Below are 23,762 nucleotides of genomic sequence, written 5' to 3'. Positions count from 1 at the left end.
AGACCTGGATTCAAAGTCATGCTGAATGCTAATGAGAAACGTGATACTAATACTCACCGATGTAGATGCATAAACAGAAAAGTTAGGAAGTGTTCAAAAAATTAACAGAGAGTTTTAAAATATGTGAGGCATATAAATTAACTAATGCACTCATTTGAAATGGCTTAAATCACTAAACTATTAAAAGTCCACCTAGCAAGAAACAAACAAGGGAAAGAAATTCCATGTTTTTCTAAATTGACAGAAAAGAGAAAGACGTTCAAGTTTTTATATTATGAATTATAGTTGGTGAAAAATTTCAGAATAATGTATGGTTAATTGAAATATTACAAATCATGCATAAATTTTAATCACTCCTTTCTACAGTTTTCATGGATATGCTTAATTTGCTGTGTAAATCTGAGTACATTAGTATATGTCTTCCGGAAATAACACTATATCCAGTAACCACTCACTATGCTAAGATTGATTATGCTTCCACATGAATAGCTCATAATAAAATAACTTGCTATTAGCATATAAAGGTGTAATTTAAGTTACAGAATAATATGGTAAGGATGGTAAAATGTAAATCATTTTGAGAATTTACCTTTTGGATGCCTTCCCATCATAAAAGTTTTGGACTTAACCCATTTCTGTCAGATTTTATTAGGAATAGAACTAGAGATTCTCACTTACAATTCAACAAGCTCCCAAAGTTTTATTTGGAGGATGATTTATTCAAAAGAACTCCAAATAGAAAGGACCTTCAAGATGGCGGAAGAATAAGACATGGAGATCACCTTCCTCCCCAAAAATACATCTACATGTGGAACAACTCCTATAGAACACCTACTGAACACTGGCAGAAGACCTCAGACTTCCCAAAAGGCAAGAAACTCCCAACGTACCTGGGTAGGGCAAAAGAAAAAAGAAAAAAACAGAGACAAAAGAATAGGAACGGGACCAGCACCTCTGAGAGGGAGCTGTGAAGGAGGAAAGGTTTCCACACACTAGGAAGCCCCTTCACTGGTGGAGACGGGGGAGGGGGGTGGGGTGGGGGGAAGCTTTAGAGCCACAGAGGAGGGCGCAGCAACAGGGGTGCGGACGGCAAAGCGGAGAGACCCAGAGAAACCCACAGAGGATCGGTGCTGACCAACACTCACCAGCCTGAGAGGCTTCTCTGCTCACCTGCCGAAGCGGGTGGGGACTAGGAGCTGAGGCTCCAGCATCGGAGGTCAGATCCCAGAGAGAGGACTGAGATTGGCTGCGTGAACACAGCCTGAAGGGGGCTCGTACGCCACAGCTAGCTGGGCGTACTGCCTAAGAGTCAAGAGACCATTGTTGCGGGGTGCACGAGGAGAGGAGATTCAGAGCACCACCTAAACAAGCTCCAGAGACGGACGTGAGCTGCAGCTATCAGCGCAGACACCAGAGATGGGCATGAAAAGCTAAGGCTGCTGCTGCAGCCACCAAGAATCCTGTGTGCAAGCACAGGTCACTATCCACACCTCCCCTCCCGGGAGCCTGTGAAGCCCACCACTGCCAGGGTCCCGTGATCCAGGGACAACTTCCCGGGAGAACACACGGCACACCTCAGACTGTTGCAACGTCATGGTGGCCTCTGCTGCTGCAGGCTCGCCATGCATTCCACACCCATCACTCCCCCCAGCCTGAGTGAGCCACAGCCCCCTAATCAGCTGCTCCTTTAACCCCATCCTGTCCTGTCGGGGCAGGGAACAGATGCCCCCAGCCAACCTACACGCAGAGGTGGGGTCAAATCCAAAGCTGAACCCCAGGAGCAATGCGAACAAAAAAGATAAATGGAAATCACTCCCAGCAGCCTCAGGAGCCACGGATTAAATCTCCATAATCAACTTGATGTACCCTGCATCTGTGGAATACCTGAATAGACAATGAATGACCCCAAAATTGAGGTGGTGGACTTTGGGAGCAACTGTAGACTTAGGGTTTGCTGTATATGACTGACTAGTTTCTGATTTATATGTTTATCTTAGTTTAGTTTTTAGCGCTTGTTATCATTGGTGGATTTGTTTACTGGTTTCGGTGCTCTCTTCTTTTCTTTTTATTATTAATTTATTTTTTAATTTTAATAATATATTTTAAAAATTTTTTATTTTGATAACTTTATTTTATTTTTTTCTTTCTTTCTTTTTTTTCTCCCTTTTCTTTTGAGCCGTGTGGCTGATAGGGTCATGGTCCTCTGGCCAGGTGAGAGGCCTGAGCCTCTGAGGTAGCAGAACCAAGTTAACGACATTGGACCACCAGAGACCTCCCGGCCACACGTAATATCAATCGGCAAGAGCTCTCCCAGATATCTCCGTCTCAACACTAAGACTCAGCTCCACTCAATGACAAGCAAGCTCCAGTGCTGGACACCCCAAGCCAAACAACTACCAAGACAGGAACTCAACCCCACCCATTAGCAGAGAGGCGGCCTAAAATCATACTAAGTTCACAGACACCACAAAACACACCACCGGACACAGTCCTGCCCACCACGAAGACAAGATCCAGCCCCACCCACCAGAACACAGGCACCAGTCCCCTCCACCAGGAAGCCTACACAACCCACTAAACCAACCTTACCCACTAGGGGCAGACACCAAAAGCAACAGGAGCTATGAACCTGCAGCCTGCGAAAAGGAGAACCCAAACACAGAAAGTTAAGAAAAATGAGAAGACAGAGAAATATGCAGCAGATGAAAGAGCAAGGTAAAAACCCACCAGACCAAACAAATGAAGAGGAAATAGGCAGTCTACCTGAAAAAGAATTCACAGTAATGATAATAAAGATGATCCAAAACCTTGGAAATAGAATGCAGAAAATATAAGAAACGTTTAACAAGGACCTAGAAGAAATGAAAAGAATTGAGGACAGACTCAGAGACTTCTGGGACAACATTAAAGTCACCAATATTCTAATTATAGAGGTCCCAGAAGAAGAAGAGAAAAAGAAAGGGACTGAGAAAATATTTGAAGAGATCACAATTAAAAACTTCCCTAATGTGGGAAAGGAAATAGTCAGTCAAGTCCAGGAAGCACAGAAAGTCACATACAGGATAAATCCAAGGAGAAACACGCCAAGACACATATTAATCAAACTATCAAAAATTAAATACAGAGAAAAAATATTAAAAGCAGCAAGGGAAAAGCAACAAATAACATACAAGGGAATCCCCATAAGGTTAACAACTGATCTTTCAGTATAAACTCTCTAAGCCAGAAGGGAGTGGCAGGACATATTTAAAGTGATGAAAGGGAAAAACGTACAACCAAGATTATTCTACCCAGTAAGGATCTCATTCAGATTCAACGGAGAAATTAAAACCTTTACAGACAAGCGAACGCTAAGAGAATTCAGCATCACCAAACAAACTTTACAACAAAGGCTAAAGGAACTTCTCTAGGCAGGAATCACAAGAGAAGGAAAAGACCTACAAAAACAAACCCAAAACAATTTAGAAAATGGTAATAGGAACATACATATCGATAATTACCTTAAATGTAAATGGATTAAATGCTCCCACCAAAAGACACAGACTGGCTGAATGGATACAAAAACAAGACCCATATATATGCTGTCTACAAGAGACCCACTTCAGACCTAGGGACACATACAGACTGAAAGTGAGGGGATGGAAAAAGATATTCCATGCAAATGGAAATCAGAAGAAAGCTGGAGTAGCAATTCTCATGTCAGATAAACAGACTTTAAGATAAAGACTATTATAAGAGACAAAGAAGGAAGCTACATAATGATCGAGGGATCAATCCAACAATAACATATATCAATGTAAATATTTACGCACCCAACATAGGAGCACCTCAATACATAAGGCAAATGCTAACAGCCATAAAAGGGGAAACCAACAGTAACACAATCATGGTAGGGGGCTTTAGCGCCCCACTTTAACCAATGGACAGATCAACCTAAATGGAAATAAATAATGGAACAAAAGCTTTAAATGACACATTAAACAAGCTGGACTTAATTGATATTTATAGGACATTCGATCCAAAAAAACAGAATACACTTTCTTCTCAAGTGCTCACGGAGCATTCTCCTGGATAGATCACATCTTGGGTCACAAATCAAGCCTTGGTAAATTTAAGAAAATTGAGATTGTATCAAGTATCTTTTCCAACCACAATGCTATAAGACTAGATATCAATGAGAGGGGAAAAAACTGTAAAATATACAAGCACACGGAGGCTAAACTACACACTACTAAATAACCAAGAGATTACTGAAGAAATCAAAGAGGAAATCAAGAAATACCTAAAAACAAATGACAATGAAAGCACAATGACACAAAACCTATGGGATGCAGCAACAGCAGTTCTAATAGGGAAGTCCACAGCAGTACAATTCACCTCAAGAAACAAGAAACATCTGAAATAAACAACCTAACCTTACCCCTAAAGCAATTAGAGAAAGAAGGACGAAAAAACCCCAAGGTTACCAGAAGTAAAGACATCATAAAGATGAGATCAGAAATCAATGAAAAAGAGATGAATAAAACAATAGCAAAGATGAATAAAACTAAAAGCTGGTTCTTTGAGAAGATAAACAAAATTGATAAACCATTAGCCAGACTCATCAAGAAAAAAAGGGAGAAGACTCAAATCAACAGAATTAGAAATGAAAAAGGAGAAGTAACAACTGAAACTGCAGGAAAAAAAGGATCATGAGAGATTATTACAAGCAACTATATGCCAGTAAAATGGACAACCTGGAAGAAATGGAATAAAGCTTAGAAAGGCACAACCTTGCGAGACTGAACCAGGAAGAAGTAGAAAATAAACAGACCTATCACAAGCACTGAAATTGAAAACTGTGATTAAAAATCTTCCAACAAACAAAAGCCCAGGACCAGGTGGCTTCACAGGCGAATTCTATCAAACATTTAGAGAAGAGCTAACACCTACCCTTCTCAAACTTCCAAAATATAGCAGAGGGAGGAATACTCCCAAACTCATTCTACGAGGGCTCCATCACCCTGATACTAAAAAGAGACAAAGATGTCACAAATAAAGAAAACTACAGGCCAATATCACTGATGAACGTGGATGCAAAAATCCTCAACAAAATACTAGCAAAGAGAATCCAACAGCACATTAAAAGGATCATACACCATGATCAAGTGGAGTTTATCCCAGGAATGCAAGGATTCTTCAATATATGCAAATCAGTCAATGTGATATACCATATTGACAACTTGAAAGATAAAAACCATATGATCATCTCAATAGATGCAGAAAACGTTTTCAACAAAATCCAAAACCCATTTATGATAAACTCCTCAGAAAGTAGGCATAGAGGGAACTCACCTCAACATAATAAAGGCCATATATGACAAACCCACAGCCAACATTGTTCTCAATGGTGAAAAACTGAAACCATTTCCTCTAAGATCAGGAAGAAGACAAGGTCGCCCACTCTCACCACTACTATTCAACATAGTTTTGGAATTTTTAGCCACAGCAGTCAGAGAAGAAAAAGAAATAAAAGGAATCCGAATCGGAAAAGAAGAAGTAAAATTGTCAGTGTTTGCAGATGACATGATAATATACATAGAGATCCTAAAGATGCTACCAGAAAACTACTAGAGCTAATCAATGAATTTGGGAAAGCAACAGGATACAAAATTAATGCACAGAAATCTCTTGCATTCCTATGCACTAATGATGAAAAACCCGAACGAGAAATTAAGGAAACACTCCCATTTACCATTGCATCAAAAAGAATAAAATATCTAGGAATAAACCTTCCTTTCTCAAAAGGTTTCATTACCAACACAAATATAAGGGGACAATGAGGCTTTAGCTATGTGGGCATAAGGCAAAGAGAAACTATTCTACCTATTATCTAGACGCAAATAAAATCCCATTTACCACTGCAACAAAAGGAATAAAATACCTAGGAATAAACCTACCTAAGGAGACAAAAGACCTGTATGCAGAAAACTATAATGAAAGAAATTAAAAATGATACAAACAGTTGGAGAGGTATACCATATTCTTGGATTGGATGAATCAATATTGTGAAAATGACTATACTACCCAAAGCAATCTACAGATTCAGTGCAATCCCTCTGAAACTACCAATGACATTTTTCACAGAACTAGAACAAAAAATTTCACAATTTGTATGGAAACACAAAAGACCCCGAATAGCCAAAGCAATCTTGAGAAAGAAAAACAGAGTTGGAGGAATCAGGCTTGCTGACTTCAGGCTATACTACAAAACTACAGTACTCAAAACAGTATAGTACTGGCACAGACACAGAAATATAGATCAATGGAACAGGATAGAAAGCCCAGAGATAAACGCACGCACGTATGGCCACCTTATCTTTGGCAAAGGAGGCAAGAATATACAATGGAGAAAAGACAGCCTCTTCAATAAGTGGTGCTGAGAAAACTGGACAGCTACATTTAAAAGAATAAAATTAGAACACGATACCCAAAAATTAACTTAAAATGGATTAAAGACATAAATGTAAGGCCAGATACTATAAAACTCTAGAGGAAAACATAGAAAGAACACTCTTTGACATAAATCACAGCAAGATCCTTTTTGACCCACCTTCTAGAGAAATGGAAATAAAGACAAAAATAAACAAATGGGACCTAATGAATCTTAAAAGCTTGTGCACAGCAAAGGAAACCATAAACAAGACGAAAAGTTAGCCCTCATAGAGGGAGAAGATATTTGCAAATGAATCAACAGACAAAGGATTAATCTCCAAAATATACAAGCAGCTCATGCAGCTCAATATCAATAAAACAAACAGCCCAATCCAAAAATGGGCAGAAGATCTAAATAGACATTTCTCCAAAGAAGATATACAGATTGCCAAAAAACACATGAAAGGATACTCAACATCACTAATCATTAGAGAAATGCAAATCAAAACTACAATGAGGTATCACCTCACACCGGTCAGAATGGCCATCATCAAAAAAAATCTACAAGCAATAAATGCTTGAGAGTATGTGGAGAAAAGGGAAGCCTCTTGCACTGTTGGTGGGAATGTAAATTGATACAGCCACTATAGAGAACAGTATGGAGGTTCCTTAAAAAACTAAACATAGAACTACCATATGACCCAGAAATCCCACTAGGGCATATACCCTGGAAAACCATAATTCAGAAAGAGCCATGTACCACAATGTTCATTGCAGCACTATTTACAATAGCCAGGACATGGAAGCAGAATAGCCAGGATGGAAGCAACCTAAGTGTGCATCGACAGATGAATGCATAAAGAAAATGTGGCACATATATACAATGGAATATTACCTAGCCATAAAAAAAACCGAAATTGAGTTATTTGTAGTGAGGTGGATGGACATAGAGTCTGTCATACAGAGTGAGGTAAGTCAGAAAGAGAAAAACAAATACTGTATGCTAACATGTTTATATGGAATCTAAAAAGAAAAAAAATGGTTCTGAAGAACCTAGGAGCAGGATAGGAATAAAGACTCAGACGTAGAGAATGGACTTGAGGACATGGGAAGGGGGAAAGGTAAGCTGGGACGAAGTGAGAGAGTGACATTGACATATATACACTACCAAAATAGATAGCTAGTGGGAAGCAGGAGCATGGTACAGGGAGATCAGCTTGGTGCTTTGTTGTGACCACCTAGATGGGGAGATAGGGAGGGTGAGAGGGAGACGTAAGAGGGGCAGGATATGGGGATATATATATATATATATATATATATATATATATATGTATAGCTGATTCACTTTGTTATACAGCAGAAACTAACACAACAATGTAAAGCAATTATACTCCAATAAAGATGTTAAAAAAAAATGTATGTGATACCCAGATCTCACCCTTAAAAGAAAGGACATACTCTTTATTTAATTTTTTGCCCCTTTGATTAGCTGAGACATGGATAGGTCTGGATATGTGGTGGATATCCAGACATGGATATGTGGTGATGAGTGGTCCTGAACCACAAACAGCAAACCATAGGGAATGACAGATGACAAGATGTCTAAACAACATTTTAAATCCCTGAATCCCTGCAGTATCTTGTGGATCAGGGTAACTCACCCCTGGGTGGTCTACTTTGGACTTTTACATAAGTGAGAAATAAATATCTACTTTAAATAAGACTATTATTCTGGTGTCTCTTATAGCACTGAAGAAGTTAGTTTAGCTAATGCTCCTTGCTTTAACAAATATACTCAAAATTTTGGTGGCTTAACACAATAGAATTTTGAACATCAAGTCCAAAATGGATGACCCTTCCCATTCTATACCCAGGCCCACTGCTCAGAGTGGGTACTCCAAGCAGTGATTCAGAGTTCCAGCATCCTTCCATATTCTGGTTCAACCAGATTCCACATGTCGTTTCTACAGTCACTGGACTCATCTGTATCAAGCCTGAGAAAGAGGGCTTTACTGGGTCAGGACTGGGAGTGGCATGAGTCTCTTCCATTCACATTCCATGGCTGCACCTCTCTACAAGTGAGGCTGGGGAGAATAGTCAAGTCTTGAGCACAGAGAGAAGAAGAAACAGGTGTGTAAAGAGGTCCCTGGGTTCTGCCATGACATTCAAATAATACTAGAGCTATTTTAAAGACACCTTAACAAGTAAACTTTTTAAAATTCTATTACCTAATATTTCTTACTTCCAAAGTTACCTCCTCACCTTGCTACCCGGCTCAGTCTTGATGTAAAGAATTTTAAAGCAACATCTGAACTTCTCCTATATCAGCAGTTATTGAGTATCATCCATATATGTGTGGTTAATCATCTATGACAATCTTAATAGTGATGACAATTTCAGGAAGCACACACTAAGTACAATAACCAGATGCTAATGGTTTATGGGTATCCAAGAGAATAGGGAAAAACTGATAATAAATAGAATGAAGACAAAAATACAAATTACTATAGTAAAAACAGTTCATGAAGTCAAAATCAGTCATCTGCTATTAACAAACTCACTATCTATTGATATAGAGTAGTTTAGAAAAGAGAATAAACTAAATTTGACTTCCTTTCAGTATTTATCTACCGAAGTGGTCCGATGTTAGCCACACTGAACAAAAAAAATATTTTGCACAATTAAAATGTCTATTTTCTATGATGTTTAGCTATTTTAAATTTTTGAATACCTTATTAAACTACCTGCTTAATACCTGTGCCTGTCCTTTCTGAGGAAACAGGCTCATTGTAAAGGATAAACTTTGGAAACCATTTAAAACTGTACGAGTCACCAAAATATTCCAAAATTTTTAATACTGGTGAAAATCATTTTTACCATGCTTGAATAAGTCAGCTTATGGGAATTTTGTCTCATCTCTTTATAAAATTCCCCTTGGGGATGAAAACGAGCTTGGAAAGTTTCCGTCAACAGTGTAAATTGAGAGTTCATGTTAAATTAGGCACTGAAAACTGCAGTTTAGGACGGAATTACCATCTCAGCCATTACCACAGGGTTCCATAGTATATTTACAATAGCTATGTTTTGGATTAACATCATATTCAAGTACTTTCTACATTTTTTTTCATTTTTAAACTTAACTACCATGCTGCAGGAGATCTTAAAAAATCAAGCATATTTTCTACTTTCCCTTTATTTTTCAAAGCCCAGATAATAATATGGCAACAATTATCAATACTCATAGGATGATAAAGCACAAAATCACCAGTAAGAAGACTGACCAGTAGAAATGACATTCTCCTAAGCTCATTAATCTTTTAAAATATACTTTTTAAAATTATTTTTTATTAAAGTATAGTTAATTTTCAATGTTGTGTTAGTCTCAAGTGTACAGCAAAGTGATTCAGTTATACATATATATGTATCTATTCTTTTTCAAATTCTTTTCCCATTTAGGTTATTACAGAATATTGAACAGAGTTCCCTGTGCTATACAGTAGGTCCTTGTTGGTTATCTATTTTAATTATAGGCGTGTCCCAAACTCCCAATCTATCCCTCCCCCAACCCTTCTCCCATGGTAACCATAAGTTCGCTAAGTCTTTGCTGACTACCAGACTTTTTAAGGACCATGTCTTATATGTCTTCTTCAATCTTCCTAATATGTCTACATAATAATCAGTTATTAAAGTATAGTTAATTTTCAATGTTGTGTTAGTCTCAAGTGTACAGCAAAGTGATTCAGTTATACATATATATGTATATACATATTCTTATATATATATTCTTTTATATATATATATATATATTCTTTTTCAGATTCTTTTCCATTATACATTATCACCAGATATTGAGTATAGTTCCCTGTGCTATACAGCAGGTCCTTGTTGTTTACCTATTTTATATATAGTAGTGTGTATATGTTAATCCCAAACTCCTAATTTATCTCTCCCCACCCCTGCTATCCCCTTTGGTAACCATAAGTTTGTTTTCTATGTCTTTTGAGTCTTTTTCTGTTTTGTAAATAAGTTCATTTGTATCAATTTTTTAGATTTCACATATCAGCGATATCATATGATATTTGTCTTTGGCTGGCTTACTTTACTTAGTATGATAATCTCTAGGTCCATCCACGTTGCTGCAAATGTCATTATTTCATTCTTTTTTGTGTCTGAGTAATATCCCATTGCATATATATACCACATCTTTATCTATTCACCTGTCGATGGACATTTAGGTTGCTTCCATGTCTTGGCTATTATAAATAGTGCTGTTATGAACACTGGGGTGCATGTATCTTTTTGAATTAGAGTTTTAAAAAACGTACTTTTTTTTTTTTTGGTATGCGGACCTCTCACTGTTGTGGCCTCTCCCTTTGCGGAGCGCAGGCTCAGTGGCCATGGCTCACGGGCCCAGCCGCTCCACGGCATGTGGGATCTTCGCGGACCGGGGAACGAACCCGTGTCCCCTGCATCGGCAGGCGGATTCTCAACCACTGCGCCACCAGGGAAGCCCTAAAAAACGTACTTTTAAAAGACAGTATAACCTAACACATAATTACAATTGGGTTGCTCCAGAAAACTGTATCTTAGCTCTACTTAGCTTGGAGTCTTGCCTTAGTGAAGAGTGAGAGAGCAAAAGCGAGAGGAAGAAAGATTCTCATTAAGTAAGGAGGGTACTTACTGTGTCAGCAAAGAAATCATCATTCTTCTAGTCACTCAACAAAAATTTACCAAATCACTATTGCATACCAGGCCAAGACAAGGATATACAGAGAATGAAATTTATGGTCTTGTGGGTAATTAAGACAACAAACGCAAGCACGCATGCAAACTAAAATACACACACACAAACACTAAGACCAGGAATTATAATACTGCAGGATGATACATGACAGGGGAAGTGAAGCATACTCTAGGAATACAGTGGAGACCTAGCCCAGTTTTGTGGGTAACAAAAAAGCTAAAGAAGGAAACCTCTAGGATAAGAACTGAAGGATGTCTGGGTGCCAGCCAGTCTAAAGGAAGAGAATTTCCAAGCACATGTGAAATGAGACACCACAGAGTTCTAGAGATTGAAAGAAGTTCTTTCTGGATTGAGGGTAGACATTCAGACAGAAGTGATAAGAAAAGGAGCAAACTGATAAATGAGAAAAGGTCTTACAGAAGAATTTGTACTTAATTTAAAGTGGTCAAAAATTGTTCTAGAAAACAGTACTGACAAACTCTGCTTATTCTTTCCTACACTGCTAACATAATCACTTGAGACATTATCTAGAATGTACAAACGAGCAATGAAATCAATTCTTGTTTCAGAAAAATAAAACAATAACAGATATTTTTGGTATAAGTATGTCTCAAATATTTCATGGGACATACTTATACTACACAATGATTCGTTGTTTATCTGAAGTTCAAATTTACCCGGGTGCCCTGAATTTTTATTTATTAAATTTGGCAACCATGGCCAGCAGGCAGTCAAGGGAGAACTTATTAGGATAGTCACCTTAGTGGCACAAGACTGATAATGGCTGTGTATGGTATCTATATTCAAATGCCAGTTTGAATAATAGGAAGTTTGTAACATTTTGAGAAATTTTAATGAAGTTTGTTGTGTCCAGCATTATGTTTAAAGCCCACAAATCCCTTTGAACATTGATAATTAAGAGGGTGGGTTTAACTTAACATAAGGTCAAGAAAAATTATTTTTCTAAAGAAAATATAAAAATTCATTTATTGGCAATGTGAAAGACATTAATTTTCTCTGCATGTACATATACAAATATACATATGCAATATGTATGTTATACATGAGTACTATGCCTTTTACTATAAAGATAAAATATTACAAATTTCACTACAAAAAACCAAAACATTATTTCTTAATTTGGTCACTAGGTATCAAAACATTGATACATTCTTAAAAAGCTCATGAATATTTTCGTCCATGAAATCCCAAACAATTGTTATAGTTGTCAACATTTCATAAAACAACTACTGCAACATATAATTATGTTTTACTACTAACTAATTTTGCAAGAATGAGGCAGGCAAAGTATATATACACACTGCATTTCTTTTTAAGGAAGAGTGTTTATTTAATCATCAACAAATATTTATCAAACATTTTCCAATTCAAAGGTAATGGGAATATATGTGTGAACCAGACGGACATGATCCCTGTCCTCATCGAGTTTTCCACCTAGTGAAGGAGTCAGACAAAGCACGCATAAAGAAACACATAAGACAATTACAGACAGTGGTAAGCGCTCTGAAAGAAAGAAACAGATAAAGCATAGAGAAGGTGGGGCAAGAGGCATGCTTTAAAAAAAGAAAAAAAGGGGCTTCCCTGGTGGCGCAGTGGTTGAGAATCCGCCTGCCGATGCAGGGGACACGGGTTCGTGCCCCGGTCCGGGAGGATCCCACATGCCACGGAGCGGCTGGGCCCGTGAGCCATGGCCGCTGAGCCTGCGCGTCCGGAGCCTGTGCTCCGCAACGGGAGAGGGCACAACAGTGAGAGGCCCGCGTACCGCAAAAAAAAGAGTAGTCAGGAAAGTCCTCTGTCACATCAGCGAAATGATTAGACAGGACCTGAAAGGTGCAAGGGATCCAGTCACAGCATTAGAAGGTTGGCATCATCCTATGCAGAGGAAGCAGCTTGTGCAAAGGCGCTGAGGCAAGGAAGAACTCAGTTCATCCAAGAAACTGAAAGAAGGGCTCTGTGGCTTGAGCATGATGATTATAGAGAGGTCCACAGGGACTAGATGTAGTAGTTTGTAGTACTAGTTTGTAGCAGGGGACAAGTAAAGCACGGTTAGAAGTTTTAATTTTATCCTAAAACGCAATGAAAACAAGGGCACAGTCGTAAGCAGGGGAACGATATGGTCCAATTATACACTGCTTTCAATGATCACTCTGATTTCTGTTAGAGTGTCAAGGAAGTGAGCAAAAGTGGGATTGGCAGACTATTCAGGAAGTGACTACATAGGTCATGGTGAGAAAGGACTTGGGTTTGGAATCAGAACCTGAGCAGCTAGAGTTGAAGAGAGGTGGGCAGATCTGAGGAAAGACAAACCAGAGAGAATTCTTGGCTGTGAGAATGGGGCGCTGTAAAAAGAGATGAGCTGAAGATACAAATGTAAGTGTTGTCAGCATATTGATAATACCTAGAATCATCTGGGGAGAGCGTGCAGAAGAAAGCAAAGAGGAGTCCCAAGTCTAAACCCCGAAAAACAGAAACATTTAAAGCTGAGGTACAAAAACAAGATAAAGCAAAGACAGAAGGTACAGCCACTGAAGCCAACATGTCCGTGTTACAAGAAGGACTGAGAGTTATGTCAGAATGAAAGAAAAATAGCTGGTTAGATTTTCCGTTACTCTGCTTGGCTTTCTTCCTTCTTAATTGTGTGCAAACAAAGCTTACCTTTGTGCTTTCAACAGGATGATGAGAAAGGGAAAAGCAGGTGTGTTAACATGCCCCAATCCTTTATCTCAGATCTCTGACAAGTTTTAATTAGTTTGCTAGTTGAGGGCTTCCTGAGTAAATGCAATTCTGTCACTTCCTAGGCATTCTCATGCTGGGTGTAATGGATTTTTTTGGTCTCCAGTTCAGATAACATTTCTATATTTCCAAAATAGTTATAAGCAATTTTGTTAGTTAACCTCCTATAATTTCTCCCTTATACTTTTGAAACAGTATGCATAAGATTTCACTAATTGTTCTGTTTCGAGAACATAAACACTCATTATTCTTCTCTGATATTAATTTTTAAATTTAGCTTTAAATTCCATTTTCCCATTTAAAATAGCTATATTCACTGAAATGGAAAAATACAAGAGAAAAAATACTATTAAGGCTTGAGGTTTTGCCAAACAAAATAAAAGAGTTACTGCTAAGTTTAGGTGTTCACATGCACTGACCATTTAAGAGGAAAAGTGGGTTTTTAGTTTAACTTATTCATTTGAATGTTAAGGAATTTGTTTAGGTCATGTTTGCATCTCAGCAAACAGCTGGTTTGGGAAAGAATCAGCTGATGTAATCAAGAAAAGGAATGAATATCTGACTGTAAAACTATACTCGGTTATCTTCTGCTTGCTTCCTTTCCTCTGCCTGTTTAACTTGGGAATTCTCCCCTTCCCACACCTTCAATTTATTTCTTTACTCTCTTTCCTTTTCACTCTATACATTCTTGGTGGTTGATGTACCAGCAACTTCCACTTCAGTATTTTCAGCTAATGTATCCCTTAGGAGCTGCATCTTTTATTATGTGATCTAAGTCTCTCCTTTTTTCATCTGTAAATCGGAGAAAATAACATTGACTTTACCAAGTTGACTCAAGGAGTAATGAAAACTTCTGGAAATACCTAGCATAGTATCAGGCACCTAGTAACTACTCAAGAAACATTAGGGCCTTTCTCCCTTTTCTCTTTAGAGGCTCTAGATGATCTGTGATCTGTTCCATAACAAATGAGAAGAGCTCCAACTAAGACCAGAGCAGTGAGGACTGTTAAAATAAAAGACAAGATTCTAATGAAAGTAATTTAGAAAGTTTAGTTCAGCAGCTTGGACCACCCTTATGGTGAGCCCCAAATAATTACATGTAAGGGAAACCAGGACTGGTGATCTTAGGAAAACCCCCCAAACCTCCTTTTTCCTTAGGAAAAGAAATTAATAAATTGAGGTAGTATGTAGAGCATTCATTTCATAGTACCTAAAACTTCTCTTTTATCCTCTACTAAATAGGATTTCTTTTATTAGCATTCATAAAATAATCACTGTGTTTAAACTAGAAATTTTCAAAAGTAAATATTTTGATGGAAAATAAGTTAGTTGTGTGTTAATATAGTTAGCTTATATTTTACAACCATTACAATGTCTTACAACTTAACTTTCATTGTCCTGGGCTAATGAGAAGGGAACAGAGGTAGATGCTTCCTGTTAACTGTGAGTATATTTGTGGTTAAAAAAAAAGGTGAAATGATGCCATGGTGCCCTCAATAGTTATGATTTGTAGTAGTTGGTCCTAAACGTGCACATGGTAGTGAGTGTTTACCAAACACAAGACACAGAGCTAAAGTAGTCACCACCACATCTATGTCATATGCAATGCTTTAATGTCAGCAGAACATCATCCATCAAATTAACGTTAATTTCAATTTTTTCTTTTTGTGTTTTTGGTGCTTATTTTGTAAATTTCTTTATGAATAAAAATATATGCATACATAATTTGATGTTTGTAGTACTACTTTAAGTCCACTCTAGGATTTGGGAGGATTTTTTTGATTTTGGTTTCGGGTTTAAAAGGACTCCACACATTACTCAAGTTTCAAAACTTGGCCAACACAGCTGGCCTCATCTGGTGGCAGACATCAAAATTTAGAACATAATCCCAAAACCGAAATTAATCTAACTCCATACTATATACTACTTAATTAAATTTCTATTTCAGAAGTGACAAATACATATATATGCATCAGCATACGGTATTTGTTTTTCTCTCTCTGACTTACTTCACCCTGTATGACAGACTCTAGGTCCATCTACCTCAGGGGCAAAGTGAGAGTAGCATCAACATATATGCACTACCAAATGTAAAATAATTAGCTAGTGGGAAGCAGCAGCATGGCACAGGGAGATCAGCTCAGTGCTTTGCGATGACCTAGAGGGGTGGAATAGGGAGGATGGGAGGGAGGCTGAAGAGGGAGGGGATAAGGGGACATGTGTATGCATATGGCTGATTGACTTTGGTGTACAACAGAAACTAACACAGTATTGTGAAGCAATTATACTCCAATAAAGATCTATTAAAAAAAATGAAGTCAATATATTATCAACATCAAAAAAAAGTGACAAATACAATAACTGTCAAGAATTCTACCATATGACTTCAATTCAAAGAAGTACTTCCAACATAATTAACTACTTTAGGTTTATGTACCAAATGTAAAAATTAAGTGCAATTTAAGATATGTTAATATGGATGAAACCATATTTGTAAGACAATAAAAATATGGGAGACACAACAGGGAGGAGGTATGGGGATACATGTATATGTATAGCTGATTCACTTTGTTATAAAGCAGAAACTAACATACCACTGTAAAGCAATTATACTCCAATAAAGATGTTAAAAAAAGAGTAAGAAATATATATAGAGAGAGACTTTCAATTAAATATTAATAAATGTCTTAAAGGTAAATTCCCAAATCATAATCTCATTACTTGTATTTGAATCCTATATTTAATACATGTTACTTTTTTCTTTAACAAGAAAAGGTACAGAGGTTTTAAATAAAGTTATGGTGTTTTAGTTCATTCATTCACCCAAAAAACTTCTATGAAAGACAGATAAACTGAAACATTTTTCAAAGCAAGAAAAATAGCATCCAAAAATTAAAATGGGAATTGGTATGAAAATAACTTAAAAACAAAAACAGAAAAATACTTGGAAACAGGTTAACCATACTATATCTAAATTTGATCAAATAAATAAACAAGCTTACTGGAGTTCCCATCATTTACTTTTAGTACATCCTTTACTTTTCATACAATTCTAATCCTCTGACAAAGATGAATGATCAACTTATTGCAACGTTGTAGTATCACCATGGAAACCATACAAATGTATTAATCTTCGAATCTCATGAATAAAACATGAATTATGGTAGTTTCAATAATGATATTTTCTGGACAGATGGAAAAAGGGTACACTGAGACTTCATTTTATACTTTGATTCTTTAGGTAAATTAATACATAAAATATTTTGTAAACAGTGTAAGAGAGAGTATGAAATAGCATAAAAAGGCACACACTGGCTTAATTCTCAGAAGTTACTTCATTTCTGAGTGTCAGCTTATTTCTGCAATCACTTTCAGCTTTAAATCTTCTGATTTTAAATTTAAATCTGATTCCCTGATTTTAAATGCACTGAAGAATTTAACTATTGTTGTGAGTCACACAGAGGTAACTCCTGTATAAGGATCTAACATCAAAACGGGGAGAAAATCAAGTATTTTTTAAAGTATAAAATTGAATTTCTTAATTTGGAAACAATATTTTAAGTATATGATGTTCTAATTATTTAGCTTTTGAGATAATTATTAACATTTTGAGTAAAATTTTAGAAGACCTAACTACAGAAGGCACTAGAGCCTAACCTAATAGGGTCCGATGGACATTACTGAAAATAATACTGAAAATGATTAAAGAGAGCTCCTCTTCTCAGGAGGTTCTTGCCCCGTCAGGCCAATTTAGAACAGCTCATTAAACATCAATGGTATTCTTTTATCAGATGCTTAGTGCTATTTCTTAAGTTGCATATTCATCTTTTATAAGGAACAAAATTCCAGCAAATTTCAATCTGTCCTATTGTGATGGCCTGAGCTTCATTAGCTTACTGAAATGGTGAAGGCTGAATTTCCAATAATTTTAGAGGTTTCTGCTTTATTTATCTTTGATTAAAGGCAATACACAAATAATTCTTCAAAATCTACATTAAAATTCTTTTTTCTGAAGAAAATATCCAGTGAAACCCTATTTTATAAATGGCACCCATTTTCTAATAACAATTAATTACTACCAAGTAAGCCATTACTATCAAGTAATAAAGCCGTTACTATCAAGCCAGTACTACCAAGTAATAAAGAACATTGCATTAAGAGCAAACCGATAGTACTATGAGAATACTGTCAGGTACTTCACCAATCACTTCAACGCACAATCTCACGTACTACTTTAATAATCCCATGAGGTATCTATAACTTACATATGAGGAGAGAGTAAGAAACCTATTCAAGCTTTGATTCACAATCAAGCCTTCCTGACTCCAAAGCTTGTGTATACATAATCACTACTTCAATGGTGTGAAAATAATTACAAAATTGCACATTAAAAATCTATAAGATTAATGTGCATTTCATATAGGGAAAATAATTGGCTTTATGTATTCTTTAATTACAAGGAGAATATTTTCCTGTTTTGATTTCTAGCTGTTTTGCATAGATAAAACTATTTATTTTTTGTATATTTATTCTATATCTGGCCATTTAACCTTATTCTCATATTAATTTTAATGGTACAATAATATCATAAAAGGAATATTTTATCTGTCCTATTCCTATGTTTACATGGTATATTCCTTTGTCTTAAAAGCTTGATCTTATTCCTATTTAGAGTTTTTATTAGAAATGACTGCAAAATGCTGTCAAATGTCTTTTTAGTGTCTCAGGTTATAATCTATTGAGCCACTAAAATACTTTTATTTGTTTCCTGATAATAGACTATCATTATATTCCTTAAAAAGTCTTATTTTGTTATACATTTGCTGAACTTTTGCTATACTGCTGGATGACACTTTCTATATTTTATGTAGGTTTTTTTTTTGAATTTAAATTCAGAAATGAGATCGAACTATCACTGTCCTTTTTTAAAGTTATTTTAAAGTGTCTTGAATTTTTAATATTAAAGTTATGATTCTTCAAGAATTATTGAGGAGCTGTTAATCTTTTTCTATGGTTGAACCAGAACTTTAAATGACAGTGCAATTATCAGTTCTTTAAATATGTGATTGATAATACTCAGCTAGGTATCCATCTGTTCTGGTGCTTTTTGATAATAGATCTTTGAACAGCTTTCCAATATTTATATGGCTTATTCCGGTCCTCCACTTCTTCTTAGATAAATTTTGGTTATTTCAATCTTTCTGGGAAGTTATTCCCTTCCTCTAGGTTTTCATGTTTCATAGGTATAGATTTGCAGGTAATATTCTACTATACTTCTTTAATCTCTCTTGTTCCTAGAGTTCTTTCTGCTTTCCCTTTCATAATCTTATGTATACTTTCTCTATATATTTTCCATAATTTGTGCGCTGAAGAATTTATATTGGCCATTTCAAAGAAGAATCAAATTTTGAATTAATTTAACCCTTTTAACTTTTATATTCTACTTTAGTGATTCCAGTTTTTATTGTTATTAAATTCTGATTTCCTAGTTTCTTTTGATGTTCTTTTTCTAATTTTTTTAATATGAGTACTTAGTTTATTTTTCTTTTTCTTTAATAAAAAAGTCATTTAAAGATAAAATTCTGTACTAAGCACAGCTTTTACTGGGTATGTATATTCTGTTAAGAAGAGATCATCTTCTTCATTAACTCATAAATAGTTTGTAATTTCCCTTTGCTTTTAAGAGTTATCTAAGAGTGTGTTTTAATTTCCTAATAATTTTTTTACTTTCCTAATAAAGTTGCCTAATATAATTTTTCCATTTCCTAATAAAGCTTAGTATCACAGAACATGGCCTATTTTTTTTTTCAGAGAAAGAAATGTTATTTTAATAGGATGAACAGAAGCTCAGCACAAACAAGAGTAACATGCTAACATGTTAAGGTGTTCCCTGGGTTACAAAATATCAACATCCCCCGAGAAAAATACAGGCTAAGAGCATCTGCATGTGGATACTGGCTGTGTGACACAGACATTGAGCCTGTCAGAGCCTCACTTGCCTCATCTGGGAGAGAGAGAAGATGGCCGGAGAAGCTCCAAGTACATAAAGTATGAAGTGAACATGGCCTATTAAAGATCTTTACTTTCTTGAATTCATAAAAGTTCAGGCAACTTTTTCAAGGTCTAAAATTCCTAAGATGAATCTTTTCTCACTTGAAATTGCATGATTTCCATAATGTAAACATTTTCCAAAAGGAATCTTGACATTTCAGCATTGTAAATGATAAATATGCCACTTCATATACATTATGATACAAATGAGGAGAAGTTTTGTTTACTACTTTAAATACTTATCAACAATCAATTCCTAATATCATTTTTCTTATGACAGTGAATGAATTTTATTGAGAACTCCTTAACTTCTGGTATTTATTTCACCCTTATCCAGCTTTATCAGAAACTGTAGGAAGGCTATGGGCATACTGTGTCACTGAATATAGAAACGAATTTTATTCCATTCATAAAGAAGTTGTATGTGTGTGTTTGATTCATATGGGGCCTTTGTTTAGTTTAGTTTTCTCTCTCATTTCCACCTTTTGTTTTAAATGTTGAGCATGGAGTTTATATTTAACATTTTCTTATCTCTCCTTACTTATTCATATGTCCTCCAAGGGTTAACAATCACATGAGTCATTAATATTTTATTCCAGGGGAGGGAATGGTGAATCTTGATAACACAGTCATAATATTATGGGGAAACAGTATCTAGAAAACCCTGTCATAAAAGTCACATTTTTTGAGAGAATCTTTTTTTCTTTTTAAATCAGTGTAGGAACACTTGGAAGAAAAGTAAACCATTTAGATATTGGAAGATGTTGATAGGATGTTAAGACTAGTTATAGTGCTAAGTTACTGTGTGAAATTCAACAAGAGTTTTAAGTATTCTACTGTAATATGTGAACAAATATGAAATAGACAGTTAACTGTCTTTATTTTTAATAAATATTTTTAATGCATTACCTTTATCTGACAGAAGAATTCTAAATAATTGGACTGAAAGATATATGGAAAAAGACTACAATCTTTAATTGTAATCTTAGATGTGCTGTACTTTAGATAAGTCAAATACAAGAGCAAAAGTATAAAGGTATGAAAATTTTAGGAAATAAAAGACAGTTTACGTGTAATATTGTGCTTGCCCATGCTGCATTCACTCATATCCTTCTCACTGACTTAAACAGTATTGGTGTATGGCTAGTATTAGCCTAATAATATAACCATCTCAAAAAGAAAAATGGAGACTACATTTAATCATTGCACCAGGCACTATGTTCTAATTATTGTTTCATTTCTTCCATATGATAAGGGTTAAATATATTGACATGTAATCTGAAGTGAAAATTCCAGGGCTAGGAAAAGGCAATCTGCTTTTATAACTCAGCTGACAGAACTACATTTCAGAGCGGACCGACTCCAAAAGATCTCCTAAACCAGTCTTTTTCAAGCTATCTATGAAGAAAGGCCATATATTTGTTATTGCAAAAGTTCACAAACCAAAGCTTTTATAAAATACAACAAAATAAATAATTCAAAAGAAATTTAAAGATAAAATAACAAGCCCAAATTTTATCATTAGATTCAACAGACATAAAATTACTCTATAAAACTGCTATAAATTTTTCAAAGCACTTACTCTCAATTTCTGTGCTTACTGCTGACCAATAACAAATAATTCATGAATCAGCCTTAGTCCACAGACCACAATCTCAGTATTCAACATGCTCCCAAATCTAAGAGTCTATCAGTATTAGGTGTTTCCTGAGAAATCTGTAGAGCACTAACAAGAATTGGGACCAAATGGAAAAGGGCATAAACCTAATGAAATGTTTCAACAATTACAAACAAACATGTCTACTTCCTAATCCTTAGAACTCGTGAATGTGTTACCTTAAATGGCAAAAGGGACTCTGTAGACGTGATAAAGGTTAACGATCTCAAGATGGAAAGATGATTTTAGAATATCTGGGTGGCCCCAATATAACCACGGGGGTTCTTATAAAAGAGAGGCAGGAGGAGATGTGATGGTAGAAGCTGAAGTCAGAGGGAGGGGTTCGAAGGTGCTATGCTGCTGGCTTTAATGATGGATGAAAATACCATAACCAAGGATATCGGTGCACTCTGGACACTAAAAAAGGGAAGGAACTTCCTCCTTAAGGAGAACGGCCCTACCAACACCTTGATTTTAGGACCTCTGACCCCTAGAATTGTATGATAATAAATGGGCATTGTTTTAAGCTATTAAGATTGTGGTAATTTGTTACAGTAGGAATTGGAAACATAAAGACATGAAGATTTTGGTTCTGGGAAGTAGGGTGCTGCTATATCAAATACCTAAAAATGTGGAAATGGTTTTGGAACTGACAGTGGGCAGAGGCTGGAAAAATTTTGAGAAGCATGATAGAAAAAGCCTAGATTATCTTGAATGGACAGTAAAAATATGGATGTTAAAAGCCCTGCTGGTGAAGGCTCAGAAGGAAATGAGGAACTTGTTATTGGAAGTTGGAGGAAAAAGAATATTTGTTATAGAGTGGCAGTAAGCTTAGCTGAATTACTCCGTATAATTACATAGAAATCAGAATCATAAGTGATGAACTTGGATATTTAGCTGAGGAGATTTCCAAGTAAAGTGCTGAAGGAGTGGCCTGGTTTCCTCTTCTTGCTTATAGCAAAGTGTCAGAGGAAAGAAATAAATTGAGTTAAGAATTATTAAGCTAAAAGGAAACAGGACCCAATGATTTGGAAACTTCTTGGCCTATGCAGATTGCAAGAGGTGCTAAAATTAGAGGTCTCACTTTCAGGAAAGTGTGGCTCTGGAGAAAAAGTCAATCGTGTGTCTGGACAACCTTTGGCTAGTGCCTTGGAAGGATTAAAACCTCAGAATGTTCATTCACGCAGGGAGCTCTTGCAGAGATTAGGCATGGGATTCATGGACACCCTCAGTCATTTCCACAGAGGCCAAAAATGAAGATGAGCTTATCCAGGAAAGATCTGTAAAGCAGCCTGTTTTCTAATAGAGAAAACCCCAGAGAGTTACAAAAGAGAACCACAAGTTTCTCAAGAATGTTACATCAGTAGAAACACTGCCAATCTGAACTAAAAAAAAAAAAAAAACAGAGAAAGATGAAATTCAGAAAGGATGTGTACTCTCAAAATTATACAGGCAAGAAATATCCAGATGAAAATATGTGATATCTTTCATGAAAAAAGAATAATGATTCTTAGGGTGAAGAACCAGGCCCAGAGGGCAGAGCCTTGAGCCACAGAGGATTATTCCCAGTCTGCAAAATATAACTGAGTTTGCCTAGTTGTATTTCTAAATTGCTTGAGACTGGTAACCCATTTTTTTCTTCCACATTCTCCCTTTTTAAATGAAAATATCTGTAACTGTTAACTTATGCCTGTCCTACCAATGCATTTTGAGAGCATATAATTTGCCTTTTAATTTCACTGGTACACAGATGGAGAGAAATTTTGCTTGAGGATGGATTATAACTAGAACCTTACTCATACCTAATTTAGATGATTTAGATGATGAGATTTGGAATTTTTAAGCTGATCAAATTTAGATGAGATTTTGGTCTTGAGATGATACTATAATGAGTTGAGACTTTTGAGGATCTGGGATGTGGTGAATGTGTTTTGTTTGGGAAGGATGTGAATTTGGGGCGGTGGCCAGAGGGCAGAGTATGGTAAACTGAACAATGACCCTCCGAAGAAGGTTTTAATCCCTGGAAACTGAACATGCTACCTAAAATGGCAAGAGAGACTTTTCAGATGTGATTTGGTCATGGATCTTGAGATGAGAAGATTATTCTAGAGAATCTGAGTGGGCCCAATGTAATCATAAGGG

General features: G+C 36.1%; 1 protein-coding gene across 1 annotated transcript in view; it reads right to left on the bottom strand.

Annotated features, from left to right (window-relative positions):
- The window catches only part of CTNNA2 (catenin alpha 2), a 1,212,193-nt gene that overhangs the window by 1,041,475 nt on the left and 146,956 nt on the right, over window positions 1–23,762 (bottom strand). The gene's annotated exons all lie outside the window — the stretch shown is intronic.

This window comes from Physeter macrocephalus, chromosome 12 (genome assembly GCF_002837175.3).
Source record: "Physeter macrocephalus isolate SW-GA chromosome 12, ASM283717v5, whole genome shotgun sequence".
Lineage (NCBI taxonomy): Eukaryota > Metazoa > Chordata > Mammalia > Artiodactyla > Physeteridae > Physeter > Physeter macrocephalus.
This window is presented reverse-complemented; position numbering and strand designations above follow the sequence as displayed.